Source organism: Rattus rattus, chromosome 12 (assembly GCF_011064425.1).
Source record: "Rattus rattus isolate New Zealand chromosome 12, Rrattus_CSIRO_v1, whole genome shotgun sequence".
Taxonomy (NCBI): domain Eukaryota; kingdom Metazoa; phylum Chordata; class Mammalia; order Rodentia; family Muridae; genus Rattus; species Rattus rattus.
Genome location: NC_046165.1, coordinates 87,541,638 through 87,557,028, shown reverse-complemented (window position 1 = coordinate 87,557,028; position 15,391 = coordinate 87,541,638). Strand labels below are relative to the sequence as shown.

At 38.3% G+C, this 15,391-nt stretch overlaps 1 pseudogene; it reads right to left on the bottom strand.

Moving 5' to 3' along the window:
• Nucleotides 1-669: 669 nt before the first annotated feature.
• LOC116913282 lies at nucleotides 670-1,775 on the bottom strand (annotated as a pseudogene).
• Between the last annotated feature and the right edge of the window lie 13,616 nt (nucleotides 1,776-15,391).

Genomic DNA, 15,391 nt, shown 5'->3' with positions numbered 1-15,391 from the left:
ACAATGTTGGCTGCATCTGTGACCTCCTCAGCCTGGACAGGCTATGCAGACCTTGAACGCGCGCCAAGACAGGAGGAGGAGCAGACCTTGAGTGACAGGCGTTATTGGCCTGAACGGAAACACCTGCCTTGGCTGCAGCTGTGAGCTTTGAAGCGCCAGGAATTAATGAACTGCGAAGAAATGGAAACTTACGGGATAGGCAGTTGTGCTGTTGCTACTCTGCGTTACTGTACTGAGTATGCGTTTTGTGGTTTTCCCTTTATATACACTGTGCTGATTATTAAACGTTGAGCCTTGATCAGAACACTGCCTTTGCTCCATGTTTCTCTCGCCCCGCCCTTCTCATTTCTAGCCCTCCTTTTGGGTGAGCCCTGCTCGACCTTAAGCCACTGAACCGCTACAGCATCAAATAAATAGAAAATCATTGAGAAAGGTTCGACAATCAAGAGGCTGCATTGCATTTAAGGTGGAACGCTGGCTATCTATACATACAAGGGGACATCCATGAGGGACACGTTCCATTATAGGCCGTTCCGTACGGCAAAGCTCACGAGCTTACCGTTCTGACATTTAAAAATGAACACAAATAGCATTGCTCTTTTATCCTTTGGTTGCCAGTGACAAATAGTGAATGCAGTTTCTGGATCAGTTCCTCCTGGAGGACATTTCTTAGTAAAGATCGCCCATGTTTTGGCTAAAATTTGGCAGTCCAAGAAGTGCACCGACAGCTCCAAAGTATCCCTCATGTTCTAGAAACAGTGCTTTCAATTTTGACCAAAGCACATGCCAGATGTTTCATAGAGACAGTACTGACATGTAAAAAGTTTCCAACGAAGACACCTCAATTTATTTTCTCATTAACAGCAAACATTCACGCCAAGGAACCAGTGTTATTGGTGATAGTAACAAACGTGGCTCTTGCCAGATCCTCTTTACTAGCGGTTTCTCACTTCTCCTTATAAATCATATTACCAAAACTAGAGGCCACAGCCCAACCCAGCAGACCAAGTCTTTCATAATCTCCTCCATAAATATCTCAGACCAGACGATCAGCCTGGGTGCCATTTGAATGACTTTGAATGCCATTTCTGGAGCCTCTTCAAAACTCTCACAGCCAGTCTGTGCATAAACCAAGAAAGGTGCCCCCTCCAAGGCTTGTCCCAGTCACTCTTTTATAGTTGTCTTTGAAATGGCCTGCTAAAATATTGACTTCTGAGCCAATATTCACTACCAGCAGTGAAAAAGGATCAGTCAGGTTAAAGCCATCTTTTGGCATCACTCAGGTTCTGAGGCATTAGCAAAATAATAGCATTCTGCTTATCCATTGAAACTGACAGCATCTATATACAGCAAGCCCTTTACAAGACGGGCAAGTTCACCCAGTTTGTGCAGGTGGAGGTTTCCAGTTGTGCGAAAATCTTTCTCAAACTTGCGAGCACCACCTCCTGTAGCACTCGGCACCGTTTGTAAAGTTGAAACATCTCTCTCTCTCCCCCCATTTGGATAAAAATAGGCAGGTCCTGGGTTGAAAACCTGATAAAGTGCAAGTTTCCTCTTTGTCCAAAAAGTGTTAAATCCTTCAGTTCAAAATGTACATCCCGAATGCCAACATTAAAAGTCAAATCTTTCCGAATACTTTTTAAGCTCTCAACTTCCTCTTGTTCTTCCTCTGCTGTGATATCACTGTGTCCAAAATATAAGAGCTTTACTAGTGTTCCTCCAATGTCCCTGCCAAACCATGGGAAAGAGGGTTTTTCGGCATCCTTGATCTTCATGGAGTCTGCCTAACGTAGTAGCCTTGGGTGCAGATAAGAGAGGTAAATACTCTGGAGCTGGCTGGGCTTCAAGGCAAGGCCTGGCTGGTTCCTCCCCTCGGACCAGGTGGGGCAGGCCTTGGGTGGGGCGGCAGCTCCTGAGGTCACGGGCGAGCCACAGCCCCACCACCACCACCTTCCAACAAGGGGCAGCTGGGATGGACCTGCAGCCCTTGTCGCTCCGTCCCCTACACACTACACACACACACTCACACACACACACTCACACACACACACACACACACACACACACAATCAATATCAACACCAACCTTCAAAAATAATGTTGAGGTTTATTTTTCTTTCTCCTAAAAATATTATAAAGAATATACAATCTTACACCAGCATTAAACATGAATGACTTACAATACAAACTTTCAGAAATAACTGTTAGCATTTAGTGGCGTAATAAATTTTCAATTACAAAATATGATCAAAATGTTAACCCCAGCCCACTTTCAGTGACTCAGTACCAGCAGCTATGTCATCATCAGCTGCCCGTGTGGCATGTGTACCCACCCTTTAAAGGTCCCTGTCATCATGGGCCACTCTGTCTTTCCATCTCTGTTTCTCTTATGTCCCAACACTGAAATGGACTTTCATTCCTTTTGCTCCCCCAACCAATAAATCTCTAGTGGAAACTGTAGCATACTTTGGTCCTGACCTACCAAGGTACTCTGCTGGAAAACCCAATCAAAAATCATCTCAGGAGATGCTATACCATTTCCAAGAATAGATTGAAATGTTTTTATAATATATATGCAAAGTAACTCCTTATTTTGCACTTACTGTACCATTATTCTTTAAAGTTTAAGAATGAGTGGCAATAAAAAGAGCCTGGACCAAAAATAGATAGATAGATAGATAGATAGATAGATAGATAGATAGATAGATAGATAGATAGATAGATGGATAGATTGATAGATAGATAGGTAGATAAGAAAAAGAAAAAAATCTTATTCCTAAAATTCCAGAAATACCTGGAAAAATGGATTAGACTGCACTTATTTAAAGTGCCAATATTTTAATGGCCACGAAAATAAATCAAAATCAGACCATCTATGTTTTACGACTCAAATTCATAAAGCTAATTCTCAAGGTTGCCTATGTAAAATTCAACCTAAGAGACTCCCGTGAATGAGACATGAAACTGGAAACCGCTTTAATGGCGCGAGGAATTTTTTTATTTCCAGCTAGCTGGGGTCCGCCTACCTCTCGAGGAGAGGCGAACCCCGAACAATCTGTAAAGTACAGTTTTATGCATTTCATAAAGGGCAGGTTACAAAGATGGAGATTAGGCATACGGGGACATTGGTGAGCCTTAGGTTGCAGTGTTGGGGTCGTTGAAATGTATTCCTTTAGTTAATGTTAAGACAGGACTCCTGGTGACCGCAGGAACTGACACACAGGATTACTGCCCTCCCTCCTGGATGGGCGGGAGCTGTCTGAGGCTGGTGGGAAAACACACTAGCTCTCACGCCCCTAGTGCTGCAACAGAATACCAGCCGTAGCTTCTCCTACCCCCATCTACAGCTCTGTGAATCCCGCCATCGCTCTCTTTCCTTGGCTTTCACCTCTTTGCTGTGTCACAGCCCCCAACTCTGGCGAACAGCACTGCTCAACCACAAGCTGCTCAAGAAAGACAGAGAGGCTGCCTGCAGACCTTCTATACTCTGCTTCCCTAGCCAAATTCTCAGGGCCAACTCTAGCGCAGCAACAGATACACCCTTCCTTTCCTCCTGTCCTTGCCTCCTCGGAACTCAAAAGTACTCCCTCCTAGGTGCTGATACTGGCCTCAGCGCTGCGCCATACCCCAACTCGGAAAGACACACGCTGCTTTAACCACAGGCTATGCCTGCCAGATGACAAGGAAGAATGCCAATGGCCCTTCTCTACTTTCTGTTTCCACAAGACCCAGTACTCAGGGTCACTCCTAGGGCTGAAACTGACTTCTGGCCTACTGCCAATATTCCCCACGAACATACCAGCTTCTTTAAAAGAGGAACAAAAATACCCATAGGAGGGGATAGGGAGGCAAAGCAGAGACTGAAGGAACGGCCATTCAGAGCCTGCCCCACATGTGGCCCATATATATACAGCCACCAAAGTAGATAAGATGGATGAAGCAAAGAAGTGCATGCTGACAGGAACCGGATGTAGTTCTCTCCTGAGAGACACAACCAGAATACAGCAAATACATAGGCGAATGCCAGCAGCAAACCACTGAACTGAGAACAGGACCCCCGTTGAAGGAATTAGAGAAAGGACTGAAAGAGCTGAAGGGTCTTGAGACCCCATATGAACAACAATGCCAACCAACCAGAGCTTCCAGGGACTAAGCCACTACTTAAAGTCTATACATGGACTCCAACTGCATAGGTCGCAGTGAATAGCCTAATAAGAGCACCAGTGGAAGGGGAAGCCCTTGGTCCTGCCAAAGTTGGACCCCCAGTGTAAGGGATTGTTGGGGGGCAGTAATGGGGAGTGGATGGAGGGGAACACCCATATAGAAGGGGAGGGGACTGATGGACAGGAAACTGGGAAAAGGAATAGCATTTGAAATGTAAATTAGAAATACCCAATTTAATAAAAATGGAAGAAAAAAAAGAAAAGAAAACCAGAAAAAATGCAAATCAGTCAAAAGATTCTCTAAAAATCCAGAGAGGAAGCAGAAACCAAAAAAAAAAAAAAAAAAAAAAAAACGCATTGATCCTACAACACACCAAACCCAGATGCCACCAGATTAAGAACACAATTAGTAACAGCCAGAGCAGTATGTCTCCAACAGAGCCCAGCTATCCTACCACAACAGGCCTTGAATATTCCAACATAACTGAAGCAAAAGAAAAAGACCTTAAAAACAACTACATGAAAATAACAGAGGTCTTTAAAGCAGAAATAATTTTTTTCAAAGAAAGCAAGGAAAACACAAACAATTGGAGGAAATGAATAAACCCCTTTAAAACGCCATAAAAAATATAAACAGTTGAAGGAAACAATACTATTCAAGACCTGAAAATGGAAATAGAAGCAAAAAAGAAATCACAAAGTGACAGAATTCCAGAAATGAAAAATTTAGAAATGTGAATGGGAAGTAAGCTTCACCAACAGAATACAAGAGATAAAAGAAATGATCTCAGACATTGAAGATACTATAAAAGAAATGCATACATCAGCTAAAAAATAATAATAAATGTTAAATTAAAAAAAATTCCTGACACAAAATATCCAGGAAATCTATGATATTATGTAATGACCAAACCTAAGAAGCAGAAAAAGAAGAAAGAGGGCTGGAGAGATGGCTCAGTGGTTAAGAGCACTAACTGCTCTTCCAGAGGTCCTGAGTTCAAATCCCAGCAACTACATGGTGGCTCACAACCATCCGTAATAAGATCTCATTCCGTCTTCTGATGTATCTAAAGTGAACAGTGTACTTATATATAATAAATAAATAAATAAATAAATCTTTAAAAAAGGAATAAAGAAAGAAAAAGAAACCCAGTTTAGAGGCCCAGAAAGATTTTAACAAAATAATAGATTTTCTAACTTAAAGAAATTTATTAAAGCTATAAAAAGTATACAAAAAGCAAATAGATTGGACCAGAAAACAAAGTCCCCATACCACAAAATAGTCAATACACCAAACATACAGAGCAAAAAAAAAAAAAAAGAAAAAAAGAAAAAAGAAAAAAGAAAAAGAAAAATACTAAAAGCTACAGTTTTTTTTTATATATTATTTTATTATTATTAACTTGAGTATTTCTTATATACATTTCGAGTGTTATTCCCTTTCCGGTTTCCGGCAAACATCCCCCCCTCCCCTTCCTTATGGGTGTTCCCTCCCAACCTCCCCCATTGCTGCCCTCCCCAACAGTCTAGTTCACTGGGGTTCAGTCTTAGCAGGACCCAGGGCTTCCCCTTCCACTGGTGCTCTTACTAGGATATTCATTGCTACCTATGAGGTCAGAGTCCAGGGTCAGTCCATGTATAGTCTTTGGGTAGTGGCTTAGTCCCTGGAAGCTCTGTTTGGTTGGCATTGCTGTACATATGGGGTCTCCAGCTCCTTCAAGCTCTTCCAGTTCTTTCTCTGATTCCTTCAACGGGGGTCCTGTTCTCAGTTCAGTGGTTTCCTGCTGGCATACGCCTCTGTATTTGCTGTATTCTGGCTGTGTCTCTCAGGAGCAATATGCATTCACATTTTGATCTTCCCTTGAGTTTCATTTGTTCTAGGCATCTAGGGTAATTCAAGCATTTGGGCTAATAGCCACTTATCAATGAGTACATACCATGTATGTCTTTCTGTGATTGGGTTAGCTCACTCAGGATGATATTTTCCAGTTCCAACCATTTGCCTACGAATTTCATAAAGTCATTGTTTTTGATAGCTGAGTAATATTCCATTGTGTAGATGTACCACATTTTCTGTATCCATTCCTCTATTGAAGGGCATCTGGGTTCTTTCCAGCTTCTGGCTATTATAAATAAGGCTGCGATGAACATAGTGGAGCACGTGTCTTTTTTATATGTTGGGGCATCTTTTGGGTATAAGCCCAGGAGAGGTATAGCTGGATCCTCAGGCAGTTCAATGTCCAATTTTCTGAGGAACCTCCAGACTGATTTCCAGAATGGTTGTACCAGTCTGCAATCCCACCAACAATGGAGGAGTGTTCCTCTTTCTCCACATCCTCGCCAGCATTTGCTGTCACCTGAGTTTTTGATCTTAGCCATTCTCACTGGTGTGAGGTGAAATCTCAGGTTGTTTTGATTTGCATTTTAAAAGTAGACCTATCAAAGTTAGCCTGACTTCTCAATGCTCAATGGAGTCTCGGAAAACCAGAGAGGCTTGGACAGACATGCTGTGGACTCAAATAGATCACACATGTCAGCCTAGATTACTATACATACCAAGAAATTTCACTCACCATAACTAGAAAAAATAAAATATTCCATGATAAAGTCTAATTTAGATGATATCTATCTACAAATCCAGCCTTATAGACGGTGCCAGAAGGAAAATCCAAAGCAAACACACACACACACACACACACACACACACACACACATGGCACCATAACTATCACCACAACCAACAACCAATAAGAGAAATTAATAAACAATGGTCACTGATGTCTCTTAATATCAATGGTCACAATTGTCCAATAAAAAGGCAAAGAATAAAAGAATGAAAGTAAAAACAGAGTCTGTCCTTCTACTATGTACAGGAAACATAGCACAGCATCAAGATAGACATTACGTCAGTATAAAGAGTTGGAAAATGATATTCCACCTAAAAAGCAAGCTGGTGTAGCCATTCTGTTATCTAATAAAATAAATATCAACCAAAGGAGGGTATTAAAACATGGTGAAGGACATCATACACACATTAAAGAAAAAAACAACCAAAATAACATTTCAATTCTTAACACATCCATGTCCCAAATAAAAAGGTACCCACTTTTGAAAAAGAAACACTACTATAGCTTAAATCACACATTGACCCTAATACACTGACAGTAGGAGACTTCGATACCCCACTGTCACCAATGAATGAGTCATTCAGACAGAAACTAAACAGAAAATGATGGAGCTAACAGATATTATAAACCAAATTAGCCTAACATATTATAGAACATTCCATGTAAACTTCATGAAACTTTCTCCATTCTTTCTCCAAGAATTGAGCCCATACTTGGACACAAAGCACTACCACACTCTATCAGAGAACCATAGATTAAAGCTAGATATGCACAACTACAGAGACAACAGAAGCTTACAACCTCATGGAAACTGAACAGCTCCCTAATGAAGGAAAAATGGGCCAACATGGGAATAAAGAAGTTAAAGACTTTCTAGAATTTAATGAAAATTAATATAAATCACACCCAAACACAATGAAAGCCTTTCTAAGGGTCCCAAGTTTGTGCTGACTTTAATCCGACTTGCAAAATTAAAATACTCCCCATTGGACACATGTGCTGTCTTACACATTCAATACATGGAATTCTGCTTGGTCGTAATGGTTTCCAGTGCTCTGGTCACTGGCCTAGCTTCTTCAAGGGTTCCCTTTATTTGTTAACCAGGAATTCGGTGGCCACCATAGGAAATAACACCATTGCCAGGAACCTGAGCATAACAGTTGCTCCATTCCTCGCCGTGCTTAAGATGACTTAAACATTTCAGATGCTATCATGTCCTAGAGCTAATTTTTTAGTGCCTTGTAGTATTTTAATAATTCCTCTTCCTTTCATTACTATGTATTAAATGTTTACAAAACTAGGAAAAAGGTTATTCTCTCATCACTGCCTGTGATATTGGAAAGTATGTGTGAACATTCATCTGTAACGTCTTGAATTTTAACTATTAACCTCGAAGTTATATAGGGATTGTTACTACTCTTCATTGGTACAAGACAAAAACACACCTCTACATTCAGAGATGTTGAAGTATTAGCTATATTTGGGATTTTAGTAGCCCCTCTCTTTGACCTATTTTTTATGTCTAATCATTGTGTGTGGTCACAGGTGGGGTGAACGCAAAGCTCTTCCGAAAGTATTATATTTGTCAGACACACAGTTCCAGCCACATTTACAAAATGAAAATGCAATCACCTGCCTGCCCGTGGGTCAGAGTGGATTACGGTCCTACATAATAAGGATCTCTTTTCTGAGCTGAGTGGAGTAGACCTGTGTCTGACATCAATGTCCTTCTAAAGTCAGTGTGGGCTGATGCTGGAATCCTGCTGCGTGGGGATCTGATCTTAATTCACAAATTAGTTTGTCTTCTCAACCAAGGTTTTGGCTTTAGATTAACTTTACTGCAGCTGCTGTTAATTTAATGTTTAAAAGACTTGGAAAAGAATGTAATTTCCACAGAAAGCATTTTCATATAACCCTAAATAATCATAAGCGATGTAAAATAATTTGAGATTGCTATTGTTTTGGTTCTATGCTTCAAAACTGAGTGTCATTGCGACTGGGTGTCATCAAGATGTCACAGTGGCTACATGAAAAAATATTGGAGAGCAAATTAAGAAAGCTCTATAAAAAGAAACATGCATACTCAAGAGTCAACCACAAGAAATAAACAAAGAACTGAAATTTTTAAAAAAAAAAGCAAAGAAAATATAATCAATAAATGAAACAAAGTTTGTACTTTTGAAAAAAATCAACAAAATAGACAAACCCGTATCCAAACTAAGTAAAAGGCTAAGAGAGAATATCCAAGTTAATAAAAGCAAAACGAGAAGAGGACATAATAACAGACAACAAGGGAATCCAGAGAATCATAGGGCATACTTTAAAAACCTGAAATCCAATATTGATTTAAAAAAGGAATAATTTCACAGAATTTAACAATGTAAAGATTCAAGAAATGAGATTTACAGACCAATTTCTATTAGGAACATAGATGAAAAACTGCTTGATAAAATACTTGCAAATGGAATCCAAGAACACATAAAAAAGATCATCAATCATGATCACATAGGCTTTGCCCCAGAAATGAGGGAATGGTTTAACATAGGAAAATCAGTCGGTGTAGTCCACTATATAAATAAACTGAAGGAAATAAACCACATTATCAATTCATTAGATCCCCAAATGACTTCAACGAATCTGAACACCCTTTCACGATAAGCTTTCTGGAGACATTAGGGAAGCAAGGGACATATATATCTAAACAAAATAAAGGCAATTTATAGCAAACCTACCAACAAAATCAAAGTACATGTAAAGAAACTCAAGGCAACTCCACTAAAATCATTAACAGGACAAAGTTGTCTATTCTCTACATATCTATTCAGTACAATATTAAGAGTTTTATCTAGAGCAATAAGACAACAGAAGGAGATCAAGTGGATTTAAACTGGAATGAAAAAAGTCAAAGTATATTTATTTGTAGATGGTATGACATAATTATGGGTGAAAGAATTTCTACCAGGAACCTCCTATATCTGATAAACACCTTCAGCGAAGTAGCTGGAATCAATATTAACTAAAAAAAAAAAAATCAGTAGCCTTCCTATATACAAATCACAAGTGGACTGAAAAAGAAATCAGGGAAAGAACACTCTTCACAATAGCCACAAAAAAATATAAAGTATCTTGGGGTAACCTTAACTGAGCAAGTAATAGACCGGTATGATAAAAACTTCAAGTAGTAAAAAAAAAAAAACAAACAAAAAAACATAAAAACAATGGAAGAAGATACTAGAAGATGGAATGATCTCCCCTGCTCATGGATCAGTAAGATTAAGATTAAAGCTAGTCATTCTACCAAAAGCAATCTAAAAATTCAACCCAATATCCATCAAAATTCTAAGGTAATTCTTTACATACATTTTTAAAAACCATAATTAATTTCATAAGGAAAAAATATCCCAGGATAGCTAAAACAATCCTGAAGATGAGATATCATCTTCCCTGATTTCAAGTTGTTCTACAGAGGTTTGGCAATAAAAAAAAGATGTTATTGGAATACAAAGAGATACAGTGATCAATGCTGTTGAATTGAATAACTAAACAAAAATTCATACACCTGTGGCTATCTTTCTATTAAAAAAAAGCCAAAAATGTACATTTGATCAAAAGAAAGTATTTTCAACAAATGTTGGTATCCAAACTGTATACCTGCCTTTAGAAGAATGAAAATACATTCATATTTATAACTCTGCTCAAAACTCAAAACCAAGTGGATCAAAGACCTCAAAATAAAACCAGACATATTGAACTTGAAAGAAGAAAGTAAGGAACAGCCTTTCACACCTTGGGACAGGACACAACTTTCCTAACAGAACACCAATAGTGAATGCAATAAGATCAACGATTAATGAGTTGGCCCTCATGAAATTAAAAGCATCTGTAAGGCTAAGGACAGTGTCATTCAAACAAAGTAACAGCCTACTCACCTCAATCACTTCCACCTTCCGTGATGTTGTTGTGTGTTATTTCCCCCCATCTCCCCACCACCCAACTCCCTCCCCAATGAATTTTATTATAATTAATCTTCCCAGGGAGATTCATACTTTCCCCACAAAGCCCTCCTCTTTACTTGAACACTCTGGGGCTGTGGATTGTACTTTATATTTTACTTAAGAGTTAATATCCACTTATGATAGAAATCCATAACGATCTTGGAACAAAGACAAAAATGGAAAGGTTATCACCAAGAAAGGTTCATACTGAGTCTACTTCAATACACTACAGGGATTAAGGCTAATTCATTTATGCTGCTTTAGTTTCACATGAACAGATAATAAAGCTACAACTTACTCTAACACAATACAGTAAGGATAGGTGACCCACTGGGGTGGCATACTTTTGTATTGAGATTGAGGCTAGGCAAAAATGAAATGAAGTTCAGAAATAGACATTTCCTAAGAGTCACCCCTAGTAAACTATAAGACAAGTGTTAGGATCAGACCATCAGAAACAATAAGGCAGTATCACACTGCTGAAACACTCCTTGTCTGGCTCTTCAGGTTAGGAGCCATTTTTAACAGTCAGTGAGCCTCTCTGCGTCCTTCTTGTCTTAATCCCTACATGATTGCTGCATGAATTAAATAATAAATAAAGATTATAACCCATGGTGGTTGGTACATAGCAAATATGAAGAAGGGCCATATTTTTCTTATCCATACAATGTTAATAAACAATAATTTAAGGGAAAAATAATTATTAGTTTCAGAGTCTATGTAGGGCACTGATACCTTTACAACACCCTGGAATTAGATACTAACAAATGAGCAAAGAAAACAGAACAAGTTTTTCTGAGTTACATTCAAATTTCCTAAATGGCCCTGCAAAAATACAATGGCAGAACCCATCAAATACCAGCAATTTTGGACTATTAAGAGCAGCAGCCAAAGAACTGGAATTTAAACAGCATAGCATAGAACTGAAAACAAAAATTTTGCATGAACAAATCACCTATTTCAAAAATAAAATGTGATCAGAAAATATATGTAGGATAAAGAAAATTTGGCACGAATCCTCCTTGAAGGTGAATACAACATGGTAGCTGAAAAAAAAGTAAATATTCAATAAATGACATTGACTACCACTTTTATTCTGAATAATAATACTGTATAAAATATTAGATGAAACATATAAAAACTATCTCACTAATAATGAATTGGATAAGTACACACTTATTTCCACTTTGTTTCAATATAAATATAGTAAACTAAGATGACTGAGTAAATTTTCTGCAAACATTTTTCCCAGATGTCTAAAAATAATTTCATTTAGTCATATTCTGAAATCACTCTATTTATAAACAATACATAAATCTGGTTTGTATAGATGAAGCATGCTTATTTGTGATTGGCTTGAAATATATAAATATAAAAAAAGACTAACAAACCAATGGAGAGAGAGTGATATTTGAATAAAGCAAATATAATACATGTCAACTGCAGGATCTATGGAGCATGTTTAGGGATATTTACAATTCTTTCAACTCTTTTATATAAAAAGTGTTTACTAAAAACTGTTGAGAAAAAGGAGAAAACCAACTTATATAGTTTCCAATTTTCTGAAGTTAAGCTAAGGTCCACAAAAGAGGACAAAATAATGACCAAAATTATTTTCATTAGAGATGATCATCCATGAATTAAAAGAAATTCCATGCTGTGACAAGGAAGAATTTTAGAAAATACGATTCTAATTCATTCATCAACAAGTATTTATCAGTCATTGTACCAGGCATCAAAGATCTCAAAGCTGAATGCAAGGGGCAGGCTCTCTCTCTCACCTAAAGGTCACAATTTATGGCCAACATTCAGCATTTTAGAAATGCACCATAAATTTAGTTTGTGAAACTCAAACACCATCCTCAGCATCAAAGGAAGGCAATGGTTTCAAAAAACAGAAATCTAAGCAAATAATTAGTACTGATAAGAAGCATAAATGTGAGACTAATTAGTTGGAAACATTTGTCCTGATATATACAATCCATATTTCATGTAATAAAACTGAGTAACCAATAGCCCAAGGTTATGAGCAGTATAGTTGAGTAGAGAGTACTTACTGCTAAAGGACATTATTCCCCCTACATCTACCGAGCATCTACATTCTAAAACATTTTGTTAAGGACTGGTTTGGGGTTATAATTTACAAAAAGGGAAGAGCTAAAATCCAAGTCTTTAGTTTGTCCAGTTCTTAGCCTTCTTTCAGTACCAGCATATAAAGATCTAAAGACACTCACATAGGTTTTATCTTTCTAAATTCTAATACTACCTTGAAAAAGTAACCAAATGTTGATTAAAACTGCCACCTTGGGTTCACTCTAATTTATTCCCATTCTTTGTGTACTAGAACAAACATGAGGGGCTAGGAAATTGGGTCAGAGGTTACAAGCACTGACTGCTCTTCCAGAAGACCCAGGGTCAATTTCTAGCAACCACATAGCATAAAACCATTTGTGACCTCTTCTGGATTCCACAGGCTTCCTGAATGTGGTACACAAACATGCAGGCAAAAACACCCATGTATATAAAAACAAAAAAACAAAAACAAAAACCTCACAAAATTTAAAAAAACTCAACCTTTAAGATATTATATTGTTATGTGTAACTTTCGCTACCCAGCCTAAGCTCTGGGAATGGGCCACTCTACCACTCCCACCTAGCTTCCCTTGAATCCATGGATAAAAGAAACAGACGCATAGTTGAATTTCAACTTCTCTTTTAGGCACCACTGCTGGGTGCCACCGTCTCCCAACTGGAAAAGCACATCCTTATTATTCTGATCTCCATACCTCACAACCTGCCCTAAACTTTAGTTGTTCAGTTAAATCTAGTCCCTCTAGACACCTCCAATTGCCCACCTGTAGGAGCAGCTTGTGTGCCCACTCTGTATGAAATCTCACATAGGTAGTCAACTTTCCTCCATCAAAAGCATGGCATACTCTCCTCTCCTCCATCTCTCTGCTTGCCTCCAGGGACTTGGCAGTCCTGCCTATTCGTTCTACCCAGCAATTGGCCCATGGCTTTGTCACTGACAGATCAAGAACCAATTAGGGAACAGGACCTTAGCCTCAGAACCACCCCTACATTATATAGAATTCAAGCACTTTCTAACTCAAAGGTCAATTCTCCCAGCAATAACACAATCGACAAAATATCTGTGAGCTTTCTAAATACAGAAAGCTGGTCTTGATCTCAAATACTCTGAGTCACAATAATGGCACTGTGTGTGCTGGATAAAGATAGCTTAGAGGGAAGGAAACCAACCACAGGAACCACTAGCACTTAAGTATCAAACTTAGGCTATAAGACAAAGATGCTCGCAAGCTTAAATATAGAAATACCAACCTGAAATGTTTTACCAGAAAACAGAAAGGAAAAGAAACACCAACAGGTGTGCAAAAACAGAAAAATAGTACAACATATGTGAATGAATCTAAGTACAAATTAGACAAAAATAAACAACTACTTGTAGGGAAACAACCAATACTGCTAGGGTCCAGCCTCTACACAGGATCGGAGTTCTCAACTGGAAGCAGGGATATCCGAAAGGCACATAATAAATATACACAGACTACTTATGGGCTTCATTATCACATGAGCTCATTTGTGTTAATCTCCCCTTTTAAAAGTTGGTTCAAAACAAAGCATCAGATGCAACAACTAATGCTTCAGAGCAAAATTATAGGGACCCCCGACTTAGCTCAATAGCACAGCTTAGCGTGAGTGAGGCCCTGGGTTCAGATCTCAATATCACAAACAGTTAGAATCCCTAACATGTCGAGAAGGTTTGCTGACTCTAAAGGGATCATAGCCTTGAATGCAAAAACCAGAGGGAACGAGGAGTTTATAAAATTAGTAATGAAGATTTCTACATTCAGCATCAGCTACTATCCTTGCCCAGTTGGTCCGTTCTTCTAGTGAATGTTGATGTCAAAAAAAAAAAAAAAAAAAACTAGCTAATGTAATACAAATACAAGCAAGTTAAAGTTACTACAAGACTACAAGAACACTACAAGACTTTCTAAAGTGGACAAAATGGATGTCTAAGAATTATTTAAATCATAGCCGACACCACTTCATATTTGAAAATATAGCAATCAGGGCATAATTAGAGCTTCTGAATGTGGTATGAATATCAGAAAGACAGACTCCTGGAAAGACAGTATGCTGGCTCACACCTGTAATCCAAGCACTCGGGTGCTAGGGCAGGTGGATTACTACTAAATCAGAGCCAGCCTGGGCTAGTGAGTTCCATGATAGCCCACATGACCTTATCTCAACAAACAAACAGCAAGCAAAACCTTGAGAAAAACTTCAATGCATGTGGTCTAGAGGCTCTTTTTACAATAAAACTGTAAAAGTCAAGTAAATTTTTTATGTACTATGTCATCATATTTTATCAGAAAGCAATATCAAGATAAAGCCCATACAACTCATTGTTTAAAAAGTAGTAGTCACTATACAAACTAAACATTGTTAAAAGGAAAAGACATCAGCCATCTCCATAAGTTTTAGTTTCATTTTTCAAGTTATGCTCTGGTCAAATTTTAATTTCTAGTTACAGCTTGCTACATGTCTTGCATATTAAACGATCATTGTTATCTCCAGC